The sequence below is a fragment of the Lepus europaeus genome, chromosome 2 (genome assembly GCF_033115175.1).
Source record: "Lepus europaeus isolate LE1 chromosome 2, mLepTim1.pri, whole genome shotgun sequence".
NCBI classification, from domain to species: domain Eukaryota; kingdom Metazoa; phylum Chordata; class Mammalia; order Lagomorpha; family Leporidae; genus Lepus; species Lepus europaeus.
The window spans coordinates 80039786-80063741 of record NC_084828.1 but is presented as its reverse complement, the minus strand read 5'-3'; the positions used below and the strand labels follow the sequence as shown (position 1 = coordinate 80063741).

Here is a 23956-nt window from a genome sequence, read left to right as displayed (position 1 = left end):
ACACAGTGGGGAACTCAGACCTGGAGACCTCAAGTGTTAATAACAGCTCACAAAGATAGTCTCAGAACCCACTGCACACCCAGGGCTCCCGTTCTGAGACGCCATCAGCAACAGCTCCAGCTCCTACACTCTAACCCTCTCTATCTCCTCCCACCTCAACTCCCTTCCTTTCTCGCTCCCTCTCACTTCTTCCAAGGACAAGTTCTGTTTTTCCAGAACATCCCCAAGTCAGTGTTGCAAAGAGGCATTCAAGGTTGAATTTTTGGGGGGAGAAAGGCAACACAGAACTGGACCAGGTTAGCATGTGGGGTTGCGTGGAAAAGGCTGGTCTCAACTTTCTGGGGCCCTCTGCTGTCTTGGTGATTCCCCTCTGCCCACTGCAGCCCCTCCCCTGCCTCACCTGGATGGGGAAGTCTCTCCGGTAGACTTGGATCATATCTGCCCATCTCAGATGTAAGAGTAAGGCATCCTGTGTGCACGGAGCCCTCCCATTCCTTGATCTGCTTAGACATGTTCATTTTAGAGCCAAGAAAGCCATGAACTTGCCTGATGTTCTGCAGCTAGAATCTAAGAGGTAGAGTTCTCACCTCCAGAGCTCCCCTATTTAAGGACTGTAATATCCTGGCCACATACATTTTTTATATTTCTTCAGTTGAGAAGAAATTTCGATTCATACATTGCATATATGTATTCTTAATTTTGAATGTGAACAGTATTTTTTAAAGATTATTTATTTGAAAGAGTTACAGAGTAGGAGAGGCAGACACACACACACACACACAGAGAGAGAGAGAGAGAGAGAGAGAGAGAGAGAATCTTCCATCCTCTGGTTCATCTGCAAAAGGCTGAAATAGGGCTGGGCCAGGCCAAAGCCAGGAACCAGGAGCTTCTTCTGGGTCTCCTACTTAGGTACATGGGCCCAAGCACTTGGACCATCCTCCACTGCTCTCCAGGTGCCTTAGCAGGGAGCTGAATTGGAAGTAGAGCAGCCGGGTCTGGAACTGGCGCCCATGAGATGCTGGTGCTGTAGGCGGCCCCACAAGCTTTTTACTCTGCTTTGTCCAGGAAACAGAACCAGTAGCCATTTGGGGAGATCTTTAGGACTCGTTGCGTTTGATAGCTACACTAAAGAAGAAGTCAATTTTAAGGTTTACACTGCAATTGAGCACGGTTTTCCAGCGCGTGGTCCTCTTTCGTCGTGTGGCGAGGGGTCTTCAGTGGAAAATAAAAAATAAAATTTAAAAACCACCAGACCCAGACCCAGTGGGGCGCTCGAGGAGAAACCGGGACTGCGCCGAGAAGGTCCAGGTGCACTGGAGCCTGGCGCAGGGCCGCGCGGCGGGTCCAGCGCTCGCAGCGCCGGGCCGAGCGCGGTGGGCGTGGCGGGAGAGCGGCAGGTCCATTCCCCGAGCGCTATGCAAATAGTATGCAAATCAGCGCGTGCGAGTCGGAGTCCGCGGTTGAGTAGGGACCCGAGCGCCGCCGCGCTCTCGCTCTCACCGGCCGGTTCGCTCCTCGCTTGACCACTTGCTGGCTCTCTCGCCCGGTCACTCACCCGGCCCCGCCCGGGCCTCGCCGCGCCTCGCGGGCTGACCAGCGCCGCGCGGGCCTCAGCCGGCAGCACAGCAAGCGCCGAGCCCGCGCCGCGCGCCTGCGGCCGGTGCGCCCTCGCCGAGCGCCGGTGCCCCGGTCCCAGGCCGCTTTCGCTGCGCTGGTGAGTGAGCCCGCCCCACGCTTTTGTCCCGGCGCGGACCCCGGAGTCCAGTGTCCGAGGGGTGGGGGTGGGGTCCCGGTGAGGGCCGCTGCCCCCAGGCTCCCGTGTGGGAGAGGGGATCCCAGTTGCTGCGAGGAGTCTGAGGAAGAAAGGGGCGACCCGTGACGCCGGGCAACCAGGCTTTCTTTCCACAAGTGAGGTACTTGGGGACAGTGATGCGACTGTAGCTACAGGAATCGTCCGATTGGGGTGCCTTTGACTTGAGAGTTGGGAACCGCCGCTAGCTCCCAAAGAGGAGAAGCGCGCCCTTCTTCCAGCGCCCCGCCCGGGGCAGGGGGCCCTCTCACCCCAGTGCGGTCCGGGGAAGGCAGGGCAGCGAGAGCGCCCGCGGAGCCGGGGCCTGGCTGCCCCAGGAGGACGCGGCGCGGGCTTCCTACACTCGCCCCTAGCTCGCGCCCCGGCCCAAGCCTCGCCCGCGCTACCTCCGTGCTTTGAACCGGGGTGCAGCTGTCAGGGACCCTGTGCGCAGATCGCTGCTGTTGCAAAGTTTTTGGTAAACTGATTCCCCGCAGGCGTGAGCTGTCAGTGATTGAGGTAGCGCCCATGGAGACCCAAAGGGCTGGGTTTCTAGGAGTGGAATTGCAGAAGGGAAGACAGGCTTTGGGGAGAGGGGTGTGGGGAGGCAGGGGCGGGACACCTTTTGTGTCCTGGGAGGAAGGAGAAACACTCAACTCCTTTGGGGTCCAGGGGCAGTAAACTTAGCAGTTGAGATTCAGGGAGCTGGGTGGGATGGGGTACACCTGGACAGTTGGCATGGTGCCAGGGCTCAGGCTACTGGTTCTCAGCATGGGTCCTCCCCTAAGTGCGACCAGCAGAGTGTCTGCACTGTCCCCAGCCTCCCGCCTTCCAGAGTCTGCCTTAGAGCTGCACCCCCTTCCAAGTGGGGCAGTCATCTTCCCTCGTCTGGAGTCCTTCTTGTCAAAATGCACAACTTGTCAGTAAATTAATGCCAAATTGGGGGGGGGGGGGCTTGAGAGGACTCCTTAGGGAACCTCACACACTTCAAAGCTTCAGGAATCCATCATGCAAGTTCTCTCCGGGGTAAGTGGAGGTGTTTATAGTAACTTTATTGGGTTCTGAAAAGGCATTTTGGCTTCCAGAACTGCTTTTGTTTTGCTCACTTTCTTGCCCTCGACTATCTCTTGACTTTGTTCTCAACTTCCTGACCTCCCTCCCTTCTGTCTCCTCTGATCCTCTGTGTTAACCTTGGCCTGCACACTGTAGGGGTTGTGTAGGGGGAGGCTGCTGGCAGTGCCCTAGGCCAGCATGGACTGTTCCCTCGTGCTGCCCAATGGGCCAAGACCTCGAGCCAGGGCAGGTAGGAGCCTGAGCAGTTGGTCCTGCATAGGTGGGGAGTGTTGGGTTCTGGAGGCTGGATTGGGTAGTGGGTCCTCTGGGGGACATGCACAAGAGCCTTTCACCAAGAGGTCAGATCTGTGCCCTCATTCTCCGATGAGACAGAAGGATGGTGGTCTTCATCCACCACTAGGCATGAGTGTGGAGAAGCATCCCACAGTGGGGAAGGATTCTTGCTGGTCTGTCCTCCACTGCTCAGGTTTTTTTGTGCAATAATTGGCCAGCAAGAGGAGGGGTAGCTGCGGCCTTGGAGTACAATTTCTTTGTGTGAGGTTTGCTACTCCCTTCAGCAGGACACTGTTTGCTCAGGGTCTAGATCATAGAGAGAACAGACCAGGCTGTTGGGAAGTTCCTGATCTAACTGGCAAGGGCAGGTGGGCCCACCAGCAGCCTGGAGCTGGGTAGACAGCTGAAGTCACTACAGAGTTGGGACTTCCTGATGGCAGGTGGCGAGGGGCAGTCTGCTCAGAAGGCGTGTCCTACAGGGAGGCTGGCCCTGATGGGGCAGAGGGGAGGACGACCTTTGCAAGGCCCAAGATAGGGGAGGGGTCTTGATCCCACCTTGAGGGGTAGAGACCAGCTAGCACTGGAGGCATAGATTGACTGCAGTGGGGTCCCCAAGCACTCAGTGTCTATGAGAATGACCCCTTGCTTTTTCCCTCAGAATACAAGATGAGCCCCAAAGCTGTGAAACTCAGCTAATTAGTTGGTTTATGGTCTCTTTGCCTTTAAGAGTTGCCTAAGGTGGGGATTTGAGAATGCAGCTCTGCCAGGAGGTAGGGGTTCAGAGTTCCGTGGCTAGGGGGGTCTTATTTAGTATGTTTCTGAGAACATTCCTTGGTGTTCTGGAAAATATACACCAATGCCACTTGGCAGTCCAGCTGCCACTCCCCCAAATCAAACCAACACACACAGGTTGTGAAATCGCTCATTCTTAAAAGCTTCCTGCCGTATCCTTTCTGCACATGTAGTGAAGTTTAGGGAACAATGCTTAAAAAGTAACCTTTCCTGACAGAAGAGAAGAGAGACATTGTCCTAGCTCAGCATGGGACTGGGCCATTTCCATGGAGAATGGGTCGACAGCATGGCATGGGGCTCGGAATCAAGGAGCCATCAGCAGTAATCCTGAGTGAGGACACAGCAGTGTCACCGTGGTGAGCTCTCATGCCATGGGACTTCTGCCCCTTCTCTGTGCATCCCCAGCCTCCTGCTCCACCAGCATGGAGAGCTGAACATACCAGCAGCAGTGTGTTTTAGGAACCACACCCCTTACACCTGTGCCATTCCAAAGGCCAGTTTTCTTGTGCCTTTCTTTAGCCCTGACTGTAATTTTTCCCCTCTGGGCTAAAGGTTGAGCAATTTTTCCCCTCTGGGCTAAAGGTTGAGCTCAGGCCATTCTCCTTACACACTCAAGGTGAGTGGACTTTGGCATTTATCACTCTGGGCCAACAGAGGCATCCCTTTTGCCTGGTTGCATGCAGCTGGGGTACCAGGGCTAGAGCCTTTGTGAAATTTGCCACAGCCAGCCAATGGGGCTGGGGCAGGAGAGGGGCTGGCGAGAGTTTGTTTGCAGCTGGAGTGGGGAAGGCCGAGTTTCCTCTTCATCCCAGTCCTGGTCACCACCCCAGAGTGTCTCACAATGGGGTGCTCACAATGGGCACCCCACCAGGGAGCTATGGGAATTTCTCAGTGTTGTGCCCCTCCCCCCACTGCTGGTACTTCCTTGCCCTCCCCTTTCTCCCATGCCCCTCCCCTCCTCCCCCTGGGTCTTGAGTGCAGAGCCCTCTGGAGACAGAAAGCCCCTCTGGAGACAAAAGAAAAGGGCCCAGGAGAGGATTTCCTTTTCTTTCAGATCTGCTGCTTGATTTTTTTTCCCCCTCCTGACTCTGGGCTCTCAGATCTGATGCTAATGTGTTAATCTAGGACCTTGTGAGTTATTTCTCAGAATCTTTGGGGAAGCAAACACCTGTAGCTGGGGCTTTCCTAGCCAAGGAGTGGGCATTTCTGGGAGAGAGCAGCTGGGCTTCAGGTTCCTGGCAGGAGGGAGCAGTGGGGTGAAATGTGGCCTGTGGGGTTCACCTTGGGTTCAGAGCCATGCTGTTCCCTCACTGGCTGGGTGTGCTGGGCATGGTACTTAACCTTCCTGAGCTGGCTTCAGTTTGCTCACCTGTCAAGGAGGGTGGCTATAAAAATTAAATGAAGATGCGACTATAAATAGTAGGGAGAAAACAAGGAATAGCTACTCCTATGCACATCAGGTAGCATTCTCTGCATCTGGGAGATGACCTTTGCATCCACCAAGAAACATTAAATGTGGACCTCCTCTCCTCCCAGCTCTGTGCAAGGGTAGGGGACAAAGGTATTACACACAAGAGACTGGTCTATATGGGGAAACCACTAACACATTAGAAGACAGGGACAGCACGCAATTCCCAAGTCCTGTGGTACAGACTCCAGAGAATAAGAGGGTGGCAAGAAATTCAGGGGCCGCAGTGACGGAATAAGGTCTCTCCTGGCCTCAGGGCTCTCAGCTCCTCCTATGCTGGAGCCCAGTGCATGCCTTGGACCCTGCACGGCACTCCCAGCCCTGCTGGTCTGCTCGCCTGAGACCTTTTAGGGGGTGCTTTTCATCTCTGGGTTTGTTTTTCCTCTGCTGCCCAGAATGTTCCTGGAACAGATTTGTTGAAATTTTATTCTAACTCAAAAATAATGAGAAACAACTCAACAGCCAGAGTGACAGCCCGGTCCCCAGTGAGGGCTGTTGGCTTCCTGGGGCTTTGTGCTCTCTTTGGGTCTCATTGTGATGGCTCATTTTCCTGGTTCTGGAATTGCAGGGCCTTTGGGAGGAGACGAGTCCACCATTGCTCTGGACTGAGTGCAAAGAAGAAAGTCTGGCCTAAGAGGCCAGGCAGTAGAGTCAGACCAGCCAGAGTTCTTCCCTCCTGCCTGTGCTGGCCAAGGGTGGCCGTGGGGTGAGAAGGTGAATGATCTGACCTGGGCCGTGGAATGATACAAATTGGTACTGTCTTGTTCTCTGGTCCCTGCAGGCTGTCCTCTGTAGTCTGAGGCTGCCGCGGGGAGCAGGGTGAGTGTCCCTTCCTTTATCTGGGCTATGAGCAATGTCCTCTGTGCTGCCAGGGCCCTGGTATCTGGTCTCTGCCCACACACGTTCCCTTAAAGTCCCATCCCACTGAATAGCCAGACTCACTACCTGTGGCCGATGCTGTGTTCCAGCTCAGCCCGGCCTCTGGAATGCACCATCCTTCACAGACATTTTCGCCCTTGTGGTCACTTCGGGGCTCTCACCATGCCCACTGACCCTGGCAGGAATACTGTTCTCCTTCCTGGAGCCAGACTAAGTTGGATGTCTTCCTCGACTGGGTGAAAAGCTAGGAGGATGCCTGAGGTTTGAGGTCCAACTCCGGTGCTGTTCCCTGCTACGTGACTTCATCATTCCGGGTCTCTGCTTGTGCATCTGGTGAGGCTGTGGAGAGGTGAACAAGTGCTCTGTGACCTTTACTTGCAACACAATTGTACGAGGTGGCGTCCCTCCAGGCCATGAGCTCCTGGAGGTCAAAGGCATGTTCGTCTTTGTGTCCTGACGCATAGCCTGGGCCAGCCCACTGCAGGTGCCGGCTACACCTGAGTCGAAGGACTGGCTGATGGGAGAAAACATGCTAGGAGATTTGCATCTCTGCTCGCTGAGAAGGTGCTTTCTCTCATTCGCCTCATTTCCTCAGCTATGAAATCTGAGGGGCAGATGTGACCCCATTCTAACTTTCCTCCTGAACTTTCTGCGTCTTCCCAGCTCCGAACTGAGCCTATCCATGCAGCAGGCCTAAAGCAGAGCTGCTTCTCACCTGCCCTGTCATCCAGGTTTAAGTCCCCAGCTCGTTATTTTCCTATCAGAGCCAGCAGTGTGATCATTTTTGCTTGCAGTCAGTTGGTTGCTAACCTTGTGGAAATTAGTGTGTTAATGACGAGGCATCGGATTGTTTCCAAGTGTGCCGGGGTGGACCCAGGGGTTACCTTGCAACGTGTGTCTGATTGCCACCAGAGCTTCCTTCTTTTCAGTAGTGACTTGGTGGGGAGGGGGGCATAATACAGTTAGTGGAATGGCTAACGGCTTTACCCAGTGGCCTGCCCAGCAGGCTTTTTGTCACGTGGAGGCCTGTGTGGGTGTTCACTTTCACATTGCCATCCCTCCTGACCAGGCCTTCAGTGGCTTACACTTGGAGGTATTAATCATGGCCTCTTGGGCCCAAGCACATCATACACTGGATTGCTTTGTTAATCTTATAGCACCCTCTGACTGTCACTCCACCTCCCTAAACCTCCAGTGCCTGTGTTTCTTACAGGGCAACCCTGGCCTGAAGTTGAAGGGCCCCCATCAGCTGACCTGCAGGCCCACTCTCACAGCAGCAACCAATATACTCCTCCAGCTAGACTTGTCCCTCAGCCCATCTGATGGCCTCCTGTCTCAGGCTTTGACTGGGCGTTCACCTGGAACATTCTTCATTTATCTCTTTGGCAAGTTCCTCCAACCTTAGATACAGGGATAGGGAACAGGTTAAGTTCCTAGTACCTGTCAGGTGTGCTCCCCAAACAGGTGTGCTGACTCATACCTCCTGAGCTTCAACTTCTGGAGCAAGCAATCCCAGTAAAATTCTTTCTAAGGAGACAAGTCATATATATAATGGAATGTCTCAGTCTTTTATTTAATTTCTTCTCATGCAGAAGTTATATCTGTAATGACATTGAAACGACTTGAATGGAGGACATGCCTAGTGCCTCTATTTCCTTATAGCAGTGAGTCCAAAACCAGTTGATCATAAAACTCCATTTGGGAGCCTTGTTTGAAAAATAAGCCAGGATCGGGGCTGGCGCCATGGCTCACTTGGTTAATCCTCCGCCTGCGGTGCCGGCATCCCATATGGGCTCCGGGTTCTAGTCCCAGTTGCTCCTCTTCCAGTCCAGCTCTCTGCTGTGGCCCTGGAGGGCAGTGGAGGATGGCCCAAGTGCTTGGGCTCCTGCACCCACGTGGATGATCTGAAAGAAGCACCTGGCTCCTGGCTTCAGATTGGCGCAGCACCGGCCATGGCGGCCATTTGGGGAGTGAACCAACGGAAGCAAGACCTTTCTCTCTCTCTCTCTCTCTCTCTCTCTCTCTCTGTCTATAACTCTACATGACAAATTAAAAAAAAAAAAAAAAAAGAAAAGAAAAGAAAAAGAAGCCAGGCTCTCCAGGCCCCAGCCCAGCCTGCCTCAGTGGTAGGGATTCTGTGTCTACAAAGCTCTGCCATCAACCAGATTTCGGAATCAATCTTGGTTGATTTTTTTCACTATGTAATTATTTCTTTCACTTGTTTATTAGGAAGGACTCTTCAAAACTGACAGAAACCAGCTCAGGCTAGCTGAAGAGAAAAAGCAAAGGTAGCAATTGTGTGGTAAAAGATGTTGAAATTCTCATATTTTCTTGATTCTAAATTATCATAGGCTATAAGATTCATATCACTATAGTTTTTCAGGAAAAAAAAACACTTCTTGTTTATATACATAATTATAGAAAGTTTTTCTAAATTATCCACTATTCACAAAATTACATGCCAGTTTATTCATCATTATCACAATCAAAATATAAAGATCTTTCTAAACTGGGTTTGTTTATCAGTATTACACTCTATTTCAAGACAAAATACTATTTTTCATAACTTGTGCTCATGATTTTAAAATTTTGATCCATCTTTGTATTCCTTGGATAAACACTTCATCATTATGTTTAGTTTTTTTTTTTTTTTTTAGGTACTCTGCTGGGGGTGGGCATTGTGGTACAGTGTGTTAAGCTGCCACTTGGGATTCCTCAGTCTCATATTGGAAGGCCTGTTCAAGTCTTAGCTCCTTCGCTTTCTATCCAGTTTCCCGTTAATGCACTTAGGAAGGTACTGGATGATAGCTCAAGTGCTGGTTTCCTGTTACCCATGCAGGAGACCTGGCTGGAGCACCTGGCGTCTGGCCCAGCCCTGGTTATTGCGGCCATCTGGGGGGTGAGCCAGTGGATGGAAGACCTCTCTCTGTCTTTCCCTCTCTATGTGTCACTCTGCCAGATAGATAGCTGATCGATAATCTTTTAAAATACCCCACTGGCTTTGGTTTTCTAGTGTTTTATTTGGGCCTTTCTATCTGTAGTCCTAAGTGAGCTCTATTAGCTATCTTGGCTTTCCTTGGCTAGTTTTGTCTGTGTCCACGTAACTGGCACCTTGAGCACCTGTGGCTGATGAATTCTGAGGAATATTAAAATGCACTGGGCTTTACCTACATTTCTTATTGTTCCGGTTTTTCTATGGGTAAATAATATTGCTAAAAGTTAACCAACTTTTTCTGAAGGTTAACTGGGAGATTTGAAAAAGTAGTTATTCAGAACACAGATAGTTGTCTGTTTGTCATGAGTCAGTCACAGTAACTTTTCCTAGTGTTCAAAACCCTGTGCTCTATTCTAATAAATCGAGTAATTTCCACTGCCTTTTGATGTTATTTCTTGACAGGCGATAGGCATTCTTCTGGCTAGACAATAGCTTTTCAGTGATGCATCATTGAAATTTTTTTGGAAAGCTTGTCCTTCCTTATTAAAAAGATGAAAGATTATATGAAGTAAAATTCACCCATTTTAATGCACAATTGTGAGTTTTGACAAATACAGCAGTATATAGTTGCAAAGCACCAGCACAGTTGAGATACAGGACAGTTCCATCATCCCCCAGGATTGTCTTTTGTACTTTTTAACTCACTTTTCCACCACCTGCAGGCCTTGGCAGTCACAGAGCAGTTCTCTGTCCCTGTGGTTCTGCGTTTTTCAGAGGTCATGTATGTGGGAGCAAGTGTGTGCTCTGTAGCCTTTTCCCCATGCCCTCTTGAACACAACATAATGCACTGGAAGACTCTCCCCTCTGGTGGGTCCATCAGTGGGTCCTTCCTTTTGGTTGCTATCATGTCAGCGTTTGGGCCTGTCACAGTGTGTCTTCCTGTTCACTCATGAAGGACATGTGTTTCCAGATTGAGGTGCTAATGAAAAGTTCACTGTGAATGTTTGTGTACAGGTTTTCATATGAACATAGATTTCACTTGGGTAAACACCTGGGAGAAGGATTGCTGGGTGGCATATAAGTGTATTACAACAAATTGCCAAACTCTTTTGCACAGTGACTGTTCTGTTCTGCATTCCTACTAATAAAGTGTGAGAGTTATAGTTTTTACATCCTTGTCAGCACTTGGTATTGTCAGTTTTTTTTTTACTTAGACATTTTTATAGATATAATTTCATCATATTGTTGTTTTAACTTGAATTTTGTTAATGACCAATACTGTTGAACATCTTTTTTACTTTTTTTGTCTAATAAAGTATTACTTTGGTTTAAGTCTTTTGGCTAGGTTTTGTTGGATTATTCCCTTTTGATTGAGATTTAAGGGTTCTTTTTACATTCTGGACATGAATCTTTTATTAGGTGCATGTTTGGCACATAATTTCTTACTGTCTGTGGCTTGTCTTTTTCTTTTTTAAAATTTTTCTGGCTTGTCTTTTCATTCTGTTAAAAAAAAGAGATTTATTTATTTTGAAAGTCAGAGACAGGGAAAGACAGAGAGAGAGAATGAGAGAGATCTTCTGTCTGCTGGTTCATCCCCCTGATGGTTACAAGGGCTAGCCCTGGGCCAGGCTGAAGCCAGGAGCTTCATCTAGTTTCCCACATAGTTAGCAGTGACCCAAGCACTTGAGCCATCTTCCACTGCTTTCCCCCAGCCATTAGTAGGGAACTGGAGCAGCTGGGATATGAACCAGCACCCATATGGGATGCCAGTGGGTGTTGCAGGTGGCAGCTTAACATGCTATACCACAATGTTGGCCTCCCCAGAGCAGTAATCTTTAATATTGATGAAGTCTAATTTACCAATTTTAAAAATGTATTATACTTTTGATGTTGTGTCTATGAAATATTTACCGAATATGAGGTCATTAGTTAATTAATATGAGGTCATTAAGAGTTTCTCCAATGCTTTCTTCTAGATGTTTTAGTTTTAGGTTTTACATTTGAGTCTGATCCAATTTGTTTTATTTTTGTATATGGTACAAGGTATAGAGGCCTCTGAAGGTCTGATTGTCCTAACATGATGTTGAAAAGACAAACTTTTCCCTATTGGTTTGCCTTTATACCTTTGTTTAAAATCAATTGAGGGGCCGGTGCTGTGGCATAGTGAGTAAAGTCACTGCCTGCAGTGCTAGCATCCTACATGAGTACCAGTTCCAGTCCTGGCTGCTCCACTTCCGATCCAGCTCCCTGCTGATGTGCCTGGGAAAGCAGTGGAAGATGACCAAATGCTTGGGCCCCTGCACCCACATGGGAGACCCAGAAGAAGCTCCTGGCTCCTGGCTTTGGATCAATCCAGATCTGGCTGTTGTGGCCTTTTGGAGAGTGAATTAGCAGCTAGAAGACCTTTCTCTCTGTCTCTCCCTCTCTGTGTCTGTAACTCCACCTTTCAAATAAATAAACAAATCTTAAAAAAGGAAAGAAAAAGAAAAAAAGGAAATCGATAGAACATGTTCATGTAGTCTGTTTCTGAATATTCTATTTCATTTGTGTTTTTATCCTTTTAATAATACCACATTGTGTTGATTATTGTAGCTGTAGCTTTACCATAAGTTTGGGAACCAGAAAGTGTGAGTCCTTCAACTTAGTTCTTCCTTTTCAAAATTGTTTTGAATCATTTGCCTTTTGATCTTTTGCTTTTCATAGAACTTTAAAATCATTTTGATGGCTTCTGCACAGTTATACTGGAAGTTTGAACGGCATTGCATTTAATCCGGAGATCAGTTTGGGGGAAAATTGATGTCTTACCAGTATTGTGTCTTCTGTTACATAAAGAAGCTGTAAGTCTCCATTAATTTAGATTTCGATTTTTCATCAATGTCATAATTTTTTTTATTTATTTAATTTTTTTTGACAGGTAGAGTGGACAGTGAGAGAGAGAGACAGAGAGAAAGGTCTTCCTTTGCCGTTGGTTCACCCTCCAATGGCCGCCATGGCTGGCGCGCTGCGGCCAGCACACCATGCTGATCCAAAGGCAGGATCCAGGTGCTTATCCTGGTCTCCCATGGGATGCAGGGTCCAAGCACTTGGGCCATCCTCCACTGCACTCCCTGGCCACAGCAGAGAGCTGGCCTGGAAGAGGGGCAACCGGGACAGAATCCGGCGCCCCGACCGGGACTAGAACCCGGTGTGCCAGCGCCACAAGGCGGAGTATTAGCCTATTGAGCCGTGGCGCCGGCCCAATGTCATAATTTTTAGCATATATATATTGAACATAGTTTATTAGATTTCTAACAATTTCAATATTTGGTGCAATGCATTTGTTAAAATTCTGTTTTCTATTTGCTTATTGTTAGTATATATGAATACAATTGATTTATTATTTTTAATTAATCTTTTAAAATCTAAATCAGGGGGTCAGTGCTGTGGCTTAGTGGGTAAAACCACCACCTGCAGTGCCAGCATCCCATATGAGTACTGGTTTGGGTCCCAGCTGCTCCACTTCCAATTCGGCTCCCTGCTAATGTGCCTGGGAAGGCAGCTGAAGATGGCCCAAGTTCTTGGAAACCTGTACCCAATTGGGAGACCTGGAAGAAGCTCCAGCTTCCTGGCTTCGTATCAGTGTAGCTGTGGCCATTGCAGCCATTTGGGGATTGAACCAGAAAATGGAAGACCTCTCTCTCTCTTTGCCTCTCCTTCTCTCTCTGTGTAACGCTGCCTTTCAAATAAATAAATAAATAAATCTTTTTAAACAAATCTAAATCAGAATTAAAATACAGCAAAATATCCAACTATAGAATTTAAAATGTAATATAATTAGCATTTAATTGTAGTTAACAAAAAAATATATGTAAGTCAAACAGTCTAGGAAGATGGTATACAGAACCAATTTTTAGCCTCATCTGTCTTTAAGCTATTTTCCTTAGCTTTTCTAATTTTTAAACAATTGATTTTTGCTTATTGATCTTAGATCTTGTGACCTTTCTAAATCTGATCAGTTCTAGTAGCTTTTTTTGTAGGTTCTTTGAGGTTTTGATTATAATAATATCCTCTCTTAATGAAGACTTTTTTATTCCCAACCAATTTCTGTGGTATTTATTCATTTTTCTTGCCTTATTGTGTTGGCTAGGATCTCTAATTAAACAGGAGTGATGACAATAGATTCCAGGGCAATCATTCAGTCTTGTATCATTGTTGTCATGTAGGCATTTTTGTAGATGTCTTTCATCAACTTGAGGAAGTTCCCTTCTACTCTTAGTTAGCTAAGGGATTTTTTAAAAAAAACATGAATGGCTAATTATTTTTTTTCCCAAGTGAGTGTTCATTTTTGGATCTGTTGGGCTCATCATATTTTTTTTTCTTTTATCCATGAATTGGCAAACTTTCTAGTAAAGGGCCAGTGTGATATTGTGATATAATAAAAATGTGCATTTGGTCTTTGGCCCCAGTTCTTGGCACAGAGCTTCTAAAACTGGAAATTGTCTTAGTGGTAGAAATGAGGGGAGGGTTTTTGATGATCAAAACAAGCCCCTTTCAGCTATAGTTGAGTTGAGTTTATGCTGATAAGGGGACTCCAGATAGATCCCTCCGTATCTTCAGCATGGGAGCTGGTTGTTGGAGGAGCCAACAATGTGATTAGAAAGTTGGAACTTTCAGCCCACCCCAGCCCCCAAAGCCTCCAGAGAGGGGTAGGAGCTGAAGATTGAGCCAATCACCAATGGCTGGTGATCTAATCAATTGTTCCTATGTAATGGGACCTCCATAAGAGCCCTGAAATGCAGGGTTTGGAGAGCACACTGAGGTATTGGCAAGGTGGTACACCTGGGGACAGCCTAGAAGTGCCATGCCTTTTCTCACATACCTCCTCTTGGGCATTGCTCCCATTTGGCTGACCTTGAGTTTTATAAAGGCTGATCCTTTATACCAAACTGGTCAATGTGGACTCAGAGTGTTCCTGAATTCTATGAACCATTCTAGCAAATTATCAAACCCAAGGAAGGAGTTGTAGAAACCCCATCAGCCAGAAATATGGGAGGTCCAGGGCTTGGGATTGACCTCTGTGTGACTTAACCCTTGCCTTGTGGAATCTGATGTTAACTCTAGATAGACAATCTCAGAATTGAATTGAATCGTAGGAAACCCAGTTGGTGACTGGATTGTTAGAGACTTCACTGGTGTGAGGGGAGTCAGAATTTGCTGTCAGAATTGTGGTCAGCCAGATATTTTAGACTTTGAGAGCCATAACTTCTCTATTCAATTCATTACTCAACTCTCATACAGCTCTGCTCAGTGATTCAACTGTGTGGTGTAGTGTGACAGCAGCCATAGATGATACATGAATGAGTGGGTGTGACTGAGCTCCAGTGACCTTTATTGACAAAAATAGGCTGCAGATTCTATTTGGCCTTCCAGTCATTGTTGACTGACTCCTGCCTTCGTCTACTGATAGGCTGAATTTCATGAACTGATTTTCCAGTATTGAACCAGCCTTCCATTCCTCTAATAAACTTCATTTGGTCAAGATGTATTATTAATCTTTTTATGTGCTGCTGAATTTGGCTTTGCTAGCATTTTGATGGTGTGTGTGCGTGTGTGTGCATGCGTGTATCCATATTTATGAAGGATACTGATTTAAGATTTTTTTCTTATAATGTCCTTTTTAAATTTTGATGTCAGGGTATAGATTACCTCATAATATTAGTTAAAATGTAATTCATCCTCTTCTACTTTCCCAAAGAGTTTATAAAGTATTGTTATTACTTATTGCTTGAATTGTCCAATTTGCTAGTGAAGCCATCTGAACCTGGAGTTTTTCTGTGGGATGATTTTAACAACAAATTAAACACTCTTTTTTTAGTGACAGGGATCAAATACTTGCCAGGAACCTTCATTTTTTTCCCTCCCAAAAAAGCTTTTATTTAATGAGTATAAATTTCTTAAGTAAAACTTTAGGAATATAGTGATTCTTCCCACCATACCAACCCAAATTGAGGTGATACTGGCTTCATAGAAAGAATTTGGGAGGATTCCCTCCCTTTCAATTGTTTTGAATAACTTGAGAAGAAGAATTCTTTAAATGTCTGGTAGAATTCAGCAGTGAAGCCATCCATTCCTGGGCTTTTCTTTTTTGGGAGGGTCTTCATTACTGATTCAATTTCTGTTTTGGTCATGAGTCTGTTTAGGTTTTCTGTGTCTTCATGGCTCAATTTAGATAGGTTGTATGTGTTTAGGAATCTATCCATTTCTTCTAGGTTTCCCAATTTGTTGGCATACAGCTTTTTATAGTAATTTCGGATGATTCTTTTTATTTCTGTGGTGTCTGTTGTTACATTTCCTTTTTCATCTCTAATTGTTTTGATTTGGGTCTTCTCTCTTCTTGTTTTGGTTAGTTGGACCCGTGGTGTGTCAGTTTTGTTTATTTTTTAAAAAGCCAGCTCTTAATTTTGCTGATCTTTTTTATTGTTTTTTTTTTGTTTCAATTCTGTTGCTTTCTTCTGTAATTTTAATTATTTCTTTTCTCCTACTAGTTTTGGGTTTGGTTTGCTGTTGTTTTCTTAGATCCTTGAGATGCATTGATAGCTCATTTATTTGGTGCCTTTCCAATTTCTTGATGTAGGCACCAATTGCTATAAACTTTCTTCTCAACACTGCTTTTGCTATATCTTGTAAGTTTTTTTTTTTAAAGATTTATTTATTTACTTGAAAGTCAGAGTTACACAGAAGGAGGAGAGGTGTGGGGGGGTGGTCTTCCATCTGATGGTTCACTCCCCAATTGGCCACAACAGCTGGAGCTGCACCAATCCGAAGCCAGGAGCCAGGAGCTTCTTCTGGGTCTCCCACGTGGGTGCAGGAGCCCAAGGACTTGGGCCATCTTCTACTGCTTTCCCAGGCCATAGCAGAGAGCTAGATCAGAAGTGGAGAAGCCAGGACTCCAACCGGCACCCATATGGGATGCCGGTGCTTCAGGCCAGGGCGTTAGCCCACTGTGCCACAGTGCTGGCCCATATTTCATAAGTTTTGACATGTTGTATTGAAGTCTTCATTTGTTTCCAGAAATTTTTTGATTTCTTCTATGACCCACTGTTCTTTCAGGAGCATGTTGTTCCATCTCCAAGTGTTTGCATATGTTTCATAGATTCCTGAGTTGCATTGCAATGAAGCTTCATTACATCCAAGAAGATTTATGGCATGATTTTGATATTTTTTAAGTTTTTGAGATTCGCTTTATGGCCTAGCATGTGGTTAATCCTAGAGAAAGTTTCATGCACTGCTGAGAAAAATGGTATTCTGCAAATGTAGGATGGGAAGTTCTGTAGCTATCTGTTAGGTTCATTAGGTCTATAGTGTCTGTTAACTCTGCTGTTTCCTAGTTGATTTTCTTTTTGGTTGATCTGTCCGTTGCTGAAAGTGGAGTATTGAAGTCCCGTGTTACTATTGTATTAGAGTCTATGTCTCTCTTTAAATCCCTTAACATTTCTTTTAAGTAGCCAGGTGCTCTGTAATTAGGTGCATATATGTTTATAATAGTTATATAGTCCTGTTGAATTGATCCCTTAATCATTACATAGTGCCCTTGTTTGTCTCTTCCAACAGTTTTTGTGTTAAAGTCTATTTTGTCTGATATTAGGATGGCTACACCAGCTCTTTTGTGGCTTCTGTTAGCATGGAATAACCTTTTGCATCCTTTCACTTTCAGTCTACGTGCATCATTGTTAGTGAGATGTGTTTCTTGTAGGCTGCAAATAGATAGGTTTTGTTATTTAATCCATTCAGCCAGTCTGTGTCTTTTAACTGGAGAGCTAAAGCCATTTACATTCAAGATGACTAATGATAAGTAACAACTTTGCCCTGCCATTTTTCCATAAATATTTCTATTTTCTTCTTTGAATTTTCTTTGTACTTTTCCTGGGAGATTCCCTTCCTTTACCTTCTTCTGTAGTGATAACCATGTTTCTGTGTGTAGTGCATCCTTAAGCATCTTTTGTAGAGCTGGACAGGTAGTGACAAATTCTTTCAGTTTCTGTTTATCATGGAAAGTCTTTATTTTCATTCATAAATGAGAGCTTTGCAGGGTATAGTATTCTGGTTGACAGTTGTTTTCTCTTAAAACTTGGAATGTATCTCACCATTTTCTCCTAGCCTGTAGGGTTTCTGATGAGAAGTCCTCTGGAAGTCTAATTGGAGATCCTCTGAAAGTAATCTGGCATTTCTCTCATGTATATCTTAGAATCTTTTCTTTATGTTTTACTGTGGAGAGTTTGATTACAGTGTGTCATGGTGAAGACCTTTTTTTTTTTTTTGACAGGCAGAGTGGACAGTGAGAGAGACAGAGAGAAATGTCTTCCTTTGCCGTTGGTTCACCCTCCAATGGCCGCCGCGGTAGGCGTGCTGCGGCCGGCGCACCGCACTTGTCCGATGGCAGGAGCCAGGTGCTTCTCCTGGTCTCCCATGGGGTGCAGGGCCCAAGCACTTGGGCCATCCTCCAGTGCCTTCCCGGGCCACAACAGAGAGCTGGCCTGGAAGAGGGGCAACTGGGACAGAATCCGGCGCCTCGACCGGGACTAGAACCCGGTGTGCCGGTGCCGCTAGGCGGAGGATTACCTGTTGAGCCGCGGTGCCACCCTGGTGAAGACCTTTTTTTAAGATTTATTTGAAAGTCAGAGTTACACAGAGAGAGAAGGAAAGGCAGAGAGAGAGAGAAAGAGAGAGAGATCTTCCATCCGCTCATTCACTCCCCAATTGGCCTCAATGGCTGGAGCTGCACTACCAGGAGCTTTTTCTGGATCTCCCACGAGGGGGCATCTTCCACTTCTTTCCCAGGCCTTAGCAGAGAGCTGTATCAGAAGTGGAGCAGCCAGGACTCAAACTGGCACCAATATGGGATGCTGGCACTGCAGATGGTGGCTTTACCTGCTATGCCACAGCACAGGTCCCGAAGAACTTTTCTGGTCCTGTCTATTGGGAGTTCTGTGTGTTTCCCATATTTGAATTTCCCTTTCTGTCTCCTAATTAGGGAAGTTTTCTGTTATTATTTCACTAAAAAGGCTTTCTCATCCTTTCTCTCTATCCATGCCTTCATGAGTTCCTATAACCTGTATGTTGGTCATTTGATAGTATCCTATAGATTCCCAACAGTGTTTAGTTTTCTAATTTCCTCTTCTTGTTTTTGGTTTGACTGTATAATTTCCTGTCTTTGTCTTCTAAGTTGGATATTCTTTCTTCTGCTTCACCAATTCTGCTGTTAAGGCTTTCCACTGCATTTCTTATTTGTTCTATTGATTTCTTCATTTCACTTTGATTTCTCTTTAAGATCTCAATTTCATGGGAGAAATTTTCTTTCATGTCCTGTATGGATTTCAATAGTTCATGCATTTGCTTCTGATTTCATCTATATAATCTTATGATGATTGTTTGAATTCCATTTCTTGCATTTCTTCCATCTCATCATCTTCACAATCTAGTACTGAAGTGTCATGTCCTTTTGGGGATGTCATGTTGTCTTCCTTATTCTTGTTTCTTGAATTGGTGTGTTTGTTAGTTGGCATCTGTGGAGATACTTGTTGGTTTCTTTGTATTTTTGCTGTGACAACAAATTAAACTCTTTAGTAAATGTAGGACTAGCTAGGTGATCTGTGTCTTCTTTGGTGGTTTTCAGTAGATTATGTTTTTGAGTACTTTGTTTCATTGGAAAGGTAGAATATTTACAAATGATCATAAAATTTGCTTATTAACCTTTTAATCTATTGAAAGTATACTTGTATCTGTGCTTTCATTCCTGATATTTACAATTGGTATCTTCTGTTTTGCTTCTCAGCCAATCTGGCTAGCAGTTTGTTAATTTTATCAGTCCTCTCAAAGAACCAGCTACTGGCTTCATTGAGTTTTCTCTATTATTTTTCCATTAGGTGTCTTCTCTTTATTGCTTCTGCTTGCTTTGAGTTTGCTTTTCTCTAGATCTCTGAAGTGGATGCTTACATCATTAGTTTCAGACCTTTCTTCTTTTCTAATAACCTCTGTGTTCTTTTTTTCCCAATAAGGTTGGGAAGGGGGACATGGAGGTAAAGAACCAGTTTTCCCACCTCCAAGCATCATGAGGGCATTAGTAAAAGCTTGTGCTAGATTCTTCCAGAGAGCCCTGGGGCTTCTGCCAGAGGTGGGCCCTGTGGTGAGGAGGAGCAGAATCCAGAGTGCTCCGAACTGTCTCCCTCCTGGGAAGCAGTGCCAGGTCGTCTGGCCCTCCCGGTGCCACTGCTCTTCTTCCTCCATGTGCTCTGTAGAAGCAGAGCAGAGGGATTTGAAGCTGCTCAGTTTTACGGAGGAAAGCGTTCTGCCTGAGAGTTTGGAGCAGGAGTGTGTGAGCTTTATCTGTTAAAACGCCAGATAGAAAATATTTTCATGTTTGGAAGCTCTACTTTCTCTGACACAAATATTCAACTCTACCATTATGGTGTGAAAGCAGCCATAGATAATGAATGGGAATAGATATGTTTCAATAAAACTTTATTTGTAAAAATTGACAACAGGCTGGATTTGGCCTGTGGGCCATGGTTTGTGTGTTCCCTGCGTTATTCTGTTACTATGGAGAACTACATGTGTTGACTTTCAACTGTTGAGTCAGATACATGGCATTCTGAGATGAAAGGCCACTTGCATTAGAGCATCTGGTCTGTGCTGGTCCTGGTTTTGTTTCTCAGTTTGTGCTGTCCCTGAGCTCTGTGCTTCTCAGGGGCAGGCAGAGTAGCACCAGCTCATCTCTCCACCAGGCATGGGGTAAACCTCTGAGACTGGGTGGAAACAGCTGAGCCTATGGTGGCATCTCTGCTGCTGCTCCCCGTATGGGTCCCCTCGGGTTTAGAGAAAATGAGCAACGTGTGGAAGAGTTGGGCCCAAGTGCCATCCTTGTAGTCCAAAGCAGTTCTTTTATTTTGGAGACTATTTTGGAAATGGGACTCAAGGTTTGTGGTCACTGCCTTCTAATTACTTTCCTTTCCTGAGGGTTGTGGTTGGTACCGTGGCTTCCAGCCCTGGAACTCAGGCCTCCGATGTCAGCCCAATACTGGTGTTCTAGAAGGGCTTGACTGACCCCTTCCAGGGCTGTGGTCCCTTTTATAGGGGTAGCAGAGGGGTGTTCCTGTGGGGGATGTGGAGCAGGAGGGACCACGCCTGTCTGGCTTCTGAGTGACTTTCGTGTCTATGGAGTGTGGACTGCATAAAGCCATGATGACTTGACATATCAAACAGATTGTATACAGCTTTACAGGTTCATCTCACTGACTGGGAGAGTCATGTGTGTGGTTTATGGGAAGGTTCAGGAGCTAATGGACCTGAGATTAAATCCTGGCTCAGCAATTTATTAGAGCAGGTAAACCTTAGCACATTATTTAACTACTCTGAACTTGAGCTCACTCACTTGAAAAAATGGATACGCTTACAGCCTTCCAGCATTGTTGTAAGGTTTGCATTAATCTCCCACCCTCTCTTTCCTGGGTGAGGGGAGTTGAGGAGAGTGGTAAACAAGAGTCTGTAGAATTCAAGAACTGCAAAGTAAAAAGGATTTGATTTAGGGTCTTAAGAATTGCAATGAGGGAAATGGAGGTTCAGATACTGCTGATTCAGTGTTCCAAGGATGGCAGAAGTTGGAGCTTATATAGGCTATTGAATGTTGAGAAGGAAGAGGGGCTATGTAACCAGTAGAAGGTGAAGAAAAGAATGTATAAGCAGAATGGAAATGTCCATAAGCAGGAATCCTATAGCCTCTTGATATGCAGCTTGAGCTTCGGGGCACACTGCGATTGGTCATTCTGGTTGTTCCAGAAACCTGAAGTCATAAGAGGAGTCATCCTTTGCATCAGGTCCTAGGGGCCTAACAACACCAGCTCTAGGCAGTTATGTAATTGGTTCTACCAAGCAGGAAGTGGCAAGCCCCAGGCTCCCAAACCAGCGAACCTGGTTGAAGGAGGAGATGAGGAGGGTCATCTCTGAGTGCCTTCAGAGTGCCCCTACCTCTTCATATTTTCTGGGGTCTGTGCTGTCTTCTGCCAAAGTTCCAGACTCCTGGACCTAGCTGTTGGGGGTAAGAGCCTTACCCATCCTAAAGAAAGTCATGAGTTAAGGACACTGTGGCTTCTATGCCACCCAGACCACCCAGGGCCAAGGCCTCTCTCTGGAGTAATCAGACCAAAGCTTTTCACTAGAGGGCTCATAAAACTTGGTGAGGGTTGGGAATGAAAGGCCCAGTTTTGTCACTCTGAGATGATCTTGTATTGTGAATATGGTACCTTGAAACACAGATATCCTTATAATACCCCAGTTAAAAACAGCATTAATCCTGTACTGCCTGAAAGGTAAAATGTTGAATGTTCAACCGGGCATGTGAAATCGGCCACCATTAGGCTTGCCACACAGGCATTCAGAGCTGTAATTAGAGTGGCTGTAAGTAGTTTTTATCTGGATAGTGCTTTACAGTTTACTTAATTGTTTTCACACATTTTGCATTTGATCATTGGCAACTCCATGATTGTTCTTGTTCCAGTTAATAGTTAAAAGGAACTTGCCTAAGATCAAATGACTCAAACTAAGCCCGGAGTATAAAGTAGTTCACACTTGCTACTCCCTCACTGTATGACTTAGAACAAGTTTGCTTATCTACAAAGAAACATAATGCAGTTGCCTTATAGGTTTGTGTGAGTTAAACAAGGGAATCCAAGCAAAGTGCTCAGCACAGTGCCTGGCACATTGTGCTCGACAGTTTTAGGGATTATTATGATCCTCTTTTAATTGTTCCACAATTTATGTCTCTAGTTTTTTATTCCACTCTTATGAATAATACTACCATAATTATCTTTGCCCAAATGGTTTGTTTCTTTTGTATCACTCCCTTGTATTATAGTCCAAGAAAAGCATTACTAGGTCAAAAGATATTACCCACATGTTTTGCTTTTGTTCCATGTACCCAAACAGTTCTAGAGTGAGGTGGTTCCTATTTCCAAGGCCAATACTAGACCCACAAGAGCGACCTGTCTCCCATGGGGATTTCTTCTCTGTCAGTCCATCAGAGTGCCCATTCATCATCCTTAATGAGGGTAATAATCTAAAAAAGCAAAAAATAAACAAGAAGACCAACAGATCCTAGACTGGTTGGAGCTAGGCCTTATAAAATAGGTTGTTCCTACAGCAAGACATAGACCAGCTGGTCAGTAGACTGCCCAGACTACACGAGAAATGGCTGGCCTCACACCTTGCTTCCTGCAGGCTGTGTGGGAGGTCTTTGCATGTACACTGTGTGTAGATAGGAAGGAGCAGTGTTAGGGGAAGAAGACTCCTGCACTCTGGGCCTGAGACTGCTGGGAGATTGTGGGGACCAAGGGTGGCTCCAGACTTTGTATGTAGAAGGGTATATTAGTTCATTAGGGTTGCTGTCACCACCTACCATAAACTGGCAGGCTTGATACAACAGCAATTTGTTCTTTCCTAGCTCTGGAGCCTGGAAGCCTGAAACTAAGGTGTCAACAGGCTTGTGCTTTCTCTGAAGGCCCTAGCGGAAGTCCCTTCCTCAACTCCTTTGGCTCCTGCTGTGTCAACAGTTCTGGCATGGTTGGCTTCTACATGCCTCACCCCACTCTCTGCACCCCTCTTCACATGGCCTTCTACCCTGTGTGAGTGTGTGTTCACTTGATACTCCCGTGTGTCTGTGTCCAAACTTCTCTCTTGAGGGACACCAGTCATTGGATTGGGACCCACTGTAATTCAGTATGGCATCACCTGTACTAGTCCATTTTCTGTTACTGTAACAAATACCAAAGGTTTGTAAACGCGTAACTTCAGAAGATTTATTTTGCTCATAGCTTTGGAGATTGGAAGTCCACAGAGCATGGCACTGGCTCTGATGAAGACCTCCTGGGGGCTGACATCAAAGTACTTGGAGCATGTGTGAGAGAAAAGACCTTATGATGAGACTGCAGCCAGTGTGAGGGGAGGCCAGGTCTGCCCCTATTGTAACAACCCCCTCTCCTTTTTAAAGATTTATTTATTTATTTATTTGAAAGTCAGAGTTACAGAGAGAGAAGGAGAGAGAGAGAGACAGACAGAGAGACAGAGAGAGAGAGAGAGAGGGATCTTCCATCCATTGGTTCACCCCCCACCCACTCCCCATATTGGCTGCAATGGCCAGGACTGGGCCAGGCCTAAACCAGAAGCCAAGAGCCAGGGTCTCCCACATGGGTGGTAGGGGCCCAAGGACTTGGGCCATCTTCCACAGATTTCCCAGGCACATTATCAGGGAGCAGGATCAGAAGTGGAACAGCCAGGATGCAAACTGGCATCCATATGGGATGCTAGCACTGCAGATGGAAGCTTAACCCACTGTGCCACAACGCTGGCCCCTAGCAGGCCTCTCTTGAGAGCTGACTCAGGGTCTCTGAGAACTTGTGCCCCCTCTGCCCTAAATGACATCCCACTAGGCCCCACCCTGTAAGTTCTCATCACCTCTTAATGCTGCCATGCTGAGGACCAACCTTCTAACATACGAACCTTTGGTGTGCACTTTCAAACCACAATGTTGTCTTGATTGATCCCATGTGCAAGGGCCTGGTTCCCAAAGGTCACATTCATGGGTTACACTGGTGGGACTTACACATGACTTTTTGCTGAACACAATTGAACCCACAACAGAGTGGCTGGGAAGAGAAGATGGACAATGAATGTCACAGATTGTGGAGGGGCTGCTGACAGTGCGAGCACTAGACTTGTG

At 46.0% G+C, this 23956-nt stretch overlaps 1 protein-coding gene across 1 annotated transcript in view; it reads left to right on the top strand.

The window, feature by feature from the left end:
- The first annotated feature begins 1686 nt into the window (after nucleotides 1-1686).
- Nucleotides 1687-23956, top strand: part of MYLK (myosin light chain kinase) — a 263559-nt gene continuing 241289 nt past the window's right edge. The window contains exon 1 of the mRNA XM_062208961.1: nucleotides 1687-1714. The gene's annotated coding sequence lies outside the window, so the exon portion shown is untranslated. The remainder of the gene's footprint in view (nucleotides 1715-23956) is intronic.